Source organism: Chinchilla lanigera, unplaced genomic scaffold (assembly GCF_000276665.1).
Source record: "Chinchilla lanigera isolate Chin_1 unplaced genomic scaffold, ChiLan1.0 scaffold00015, whole genome shotgun sequence".
Lineage (NCBI taxonomy): Eukaryota > Metazoa > Chordata > Mammalia > Rodentia > Chinchillidae > Chinchilla > Chinchilla lanigera.
In genome coordinates this window covers 31516769-31521550 of record NW_004955416.1, presented here as the reverse complement: position 1 = coordinate 31521550, position 4782 = coordinate 31516769, and positions in this window count along the sequence as shown.

Below are 4782 nucleotides of genomic sequence, written 5' to 3'. Positions count from 1 at the left end.
AGGAAGGCGGCACTGCAACATCAGATGGCCCGTGATGCTCTGACAGCAGCCAAACGTGGGACCTGCGCAGTCCTCAAGGCTGAGTGCTGTGTGTACATTCCTCATCGCTCAGGTTGCGAGCACGTGAGACCAGCCCCGCCTAGCTTTGGGGAACGGATGTGGGCTTTCCTCTCTAAAATATCTGGATTGAAGTGGTTAATACTTGTTAGTAGCTTTGTTCTTATGCTTCTTTTATTTGGACGATGTTTAGTAGAATGTGTTCTAAGCTTTGTTTCTTCTAATTTACAGTCTATATATGTGTTTCTGATTGTGGTGCGTGAAAAGCCAGTCTTGCGTATTGGACCCCCACCTGCAGAGCCTGAGCCGGAGAGTGAGCAAGAGTGTGGACCCTAACTCCTTCCCCTCGACGCCCACATTCAGCAGGAAGTAGCCAGAATGACTCGGCGCCCCAATACCTTTTAGGGTCCCAACTCTTGAGAGGCAAATGTTAGGCAGATAGATAGTAGGGCTGAATGATTGGTGAGGGGTCTTCAATAGCATGCATTGCTGATTAATGACAGAAAAACTACAATATATAATACTTTATAATCATTTTAGGTCTTAAACCTAAAGGGATCCCACAAAGCACAATGACATCTGAAGGTGATTCCCTGTGCAGGTTCCTGCTGATATTCCTGGCTGCCGCTACCCAGAGCCCAGTGACATCAGGAAATGAAATGTTCCTTAAAGATCCTCCTGCACTGGGGTGGAAACTGGTTTAGATTAAGAACTGATCTTTCCTAAATTTTGTTTTGGAAATGCCTTACATGATTAAAGCCTGTGAGCAAACACTGAGCATGTAAAAGGGACAGAAATGCATGCTGCAATTTCAAAGTAAAATATAAATCAAAATATTGGTAAGCATCATAATTATCCTAGTTCCATAAACACCAGGAACACCCTTTGTGTACCTGAAAATTCACCCAAACTTGTGCGTGGTGCAGATGCCTTTGTGGGAGGATGTGATTCTTTCTTTATCTCCTTTATAATAAACGCTGCCTGTGTGTCTTGATGGCTTATGTGTCTTGACTGAATCTTTGCATGAAGGGCAAAAAGAGCCAAGGACAAGGGAAGTAAGGGGTTGGTTCCTCAGTGTAACAGGATGTGGCTTCTTGCTAACAGACTGGGGCAGAAAGAGTCAGGGAAAAGGATGGTGCACCGTCCATGTGGGAATCAAACTTGGGCCTCACACTTGCCAGGCAGGCATTTGGGCCTTGGAGGTACATTCTGGGTGCGGGCCTTGGTTTTTTAGAACTTACATGTTATTTATTTTTGGGTCTGATATCTTGGGAAGAGAGATTCACACAGTCCCTGAGGCGAGATGTGGAACTAATATGTGCATTTGGTGTTCACAGATATGCATGCCTGCTAGTGAAAGGACACATATAGAAGCAGAACAGAGAAATTTTAAGCAGCCTGGCTGGTGTGTTTCTTTGAGAAAGGGATAAAGCAGACACAAGTGGCTCAGAGCAGTACACTTAGGGAGGGAGCCAAGGAAGCCCAGCCAGCTCCTGAGGCTCAGAGGGCTGCACTGTTTCTCAAGATGAGGGGGATCTGGGCACGGTGTCACACACCTGTAGATCCAGCTACGTGAGAGGCTGAGGCAGTGGAATCACTTGAGCTGAGGAGTTCAGGGCCAGCCTGAATTCCCTGTTTTGCGGAAAAGAAGCAGGGACGGAATGCAAATCTCATCATGTTCTTAGATCCCGTCACTCACCTGACAGTGCTCTGGTACCCGCATGACAGTGGAAACTGAAGATATTGGGAGGTTGCTAGGCTTTTCTTGCACGTAGTGGTTACCTGTTTGTAGTGAAGCCTTTGTCCCTCAGAGGTGACAGTGACCATGGTTGTAACTGCAATGGACTTTGCATTGTCTTTTTTTTTGGTTTTTCTCCAGTACCGGGAACCGAACTCACGACTTTGCGCTTGCCAGGCAGGTGCTTTTGCCGCTGAGCTAAATCCCCAGCCCCCATTGCATTGTCATTTTGCCTTTCTGTGCAATAGAATGTCACCGCTCTCTGAGGTGGTGTGCTCCTTCCCAGCTGAGACTGAGTCACAGAGTGGAGCACTTCCATTGCTGCTGCCACCTGAGCTATCAAATGCCCCCTGGACATTTAACCAAGGAGGGAGCACATACTACATGGACAAGGCCTCACAGAAGATGTCCCTGGATTCTAGGACCACCCAATATTCTTGAAATCTGGAGAAGCTGAAATCTTGGATAAAGGGCATAGTATGTACATGTAGCAGATACACCTTCTCCTGTGCTTCAGAGTCTTTGTATGTTACTTTTAATGCCTAGTACAAAGCCAGTCATATGAAAATCACTGTGAAAGTGTGTCACTTAGGAAAAATGACAAAAAAACAGTTTCTCTACCTGCAGTAGAGGTGCAAATATTTCCTGTGAATATTTTTGACTCAAAGTTGATACACTAAGCTGATGCAGAAACTGTTAACAAGGGCCGACTGTATTTTATTAACACAAAGTCATACTTGCCATAGAGAAGGAGTTTAGCTGGTCAGAGAAGCGCCTGATGAAACTGGATATCAAAGACACTTTGACATGACAGTAAATACATATCTCAAGTCTCCCCAAAATATTTTTCTTGAGATGCGCTATGTTTCCCAGTCTGGCCTTGAGCTCCTGGGTTAAGCGATTCTCTTGCATTAGCCTTAGATATAGCTGATGATTTAGGGAGTTGTGATTACACCTGATTCCCAACCTAGAATCTTTAATTCTGGATGCACTCACGGTTAAAAAGTTGAGCAAAGAGCTGATAGACATCTTTGAGTTCAGAGAACATTATTTATCCACCCATGTGTTCTGTTGGCCCCTGTGGTTATGGTAATTAACAAGGCCCACAATCCCAGTTCATTCTGCAATTGCCTAAAAGCAGACAAGGTGGGTGATGCCAAGGTATCAGGGGATCCATTCTTTTTCAGGCCTTTTTTAACCCTTTGCTTTAGGGGTCTCTTCCCAAAACAAAGTCTTTCACCGTTGCAAGTTTGCTCCCAAAAAGGGCAGGGCATAGCTGGGTCATATTTTCATAAGATGAAATCCTTCATATTTTCTGAAGATGTTTTTCCTGTTGTCCTGTTGTAAACTCCTTGGCTTTTATTTTTTTTCACTTATTTATTTATTTTTTTGTCTTTTTGAGACAGAGTCTCACCATGCAGTTCAGGCTGGCCTGGAACTCACTTTGTAGCCCAGGCTGACCTCAAACTCACAGCGATACTCCTGTCTCCACCTCCGGAGTGCTGGAATTACAGCTGTGCAACACCATGCCCAACTCCTTGGCTTTGAAAAATGTTAATCCTTTTAGCAACCAGCCTTCTCCCCATTCTATCTTTGCAGATTTCAAATTTACCAAAGCTTCATTTCTACCCAATCTCAAAATTTTTAAAATCATTCACCTGTACCTGATTTTTTTCTAGATTCTCAAAGTAGTGCTGGCTAAACACTCCCAGCAATACCCATCCCACCACCTCAACATTAGCTTGTCCTGAAAAATTTCTGATAAATTAGTTTGCTGCCCTTAATCTCAGACTCCCTCAAAGTCTCAGGGCAGAAGTAAAAGGTAGAGTATTTTTTTTACCAGATCTTGAGTTAAATAACAATAGAGTCCCTGTTTTGAACTGAAGCCTCTTGTGCCTGATGTTTACCAACTATGCTACTGTCAGAATTGTGGCCTTCTGTGTTGTGGCCAAAATCTCTCATAAAACTTGCTCATAGCATACTCTTGTTGATTCTCCCACTGAAATCTCCAAATCTTTCAAAACTCACCATTCAATCCAGCTATTCCCCTTCTGGGTATTTTCCCAGAAGAAATGAAAACACCACACCACAGTGATACATGTGCACCCATGCTTTAGCAGCACAATTTGTCATAGCTAAATCTTGGAAACAACCCAAATGTCCATCAACTTAGGAATGGATAAAAAAGATGTGATATTTTTATACAATGGAGTACTGCTCACGTATAAGAAAGATAAGCTTGAGGTTTTTATAGGTAAGTGGATGCAGCTAGAGACCATACTCATAAGTGAAAGGAATCAGAATCATGTGCAAATGGTGTATTTTCTCCCTAATGTAAGAAACTGAAAGAGTAAATAAAACCCAAAAGATACAAGAGGTATTGTGAAAGGGAAAGAAACTGCTCAAAAGGAAAGAATAGTTGGGATGGGGGAAAAGAGAAAAGAAGGAAGGGAAAAAAAGACATGTATGTATGTACAAAATAGCTAAGATACTTGTATTACTAATTTCTATTAGTTCATTGAAAGGAACCCTTAGCACCTAAATGGTCTGACCAACTTTGCATGCCTGTATCTGGTAATCTGAGCAACTACTTAGAAGACAGCAATGGGCAATATAGTAACCATTATTAATTTCCTATCATCTTGTTTTGAAATTTTGCATCATTTTTTTATGTCTCTTTAAAATTAAGGAAAACAATAAAACCTTCCAGGAACCAGTTCCCACAGCCTCTGGACCACGTGGTCACGCAGCATCACAGCAAGTACACTTTTTCTTTTCTGCTAACACTGTTATTTTCCTCATTCTTGGGACCGTGTACTCTGCACCCTTAAGCGGAAGGAAGAGAGGCTTGTTTCGCCTCAGTGTACAGAAGCTTCAGTCCACAGTCAGCTGGCTCCAAGGCAGGGTGGCATGGCAGAGGCGTGGGGCGGAGGAGACAGAAAGCACAGAGACCCAGTGAGGAGCAAGGGAGAGATGCCGCACCCAGC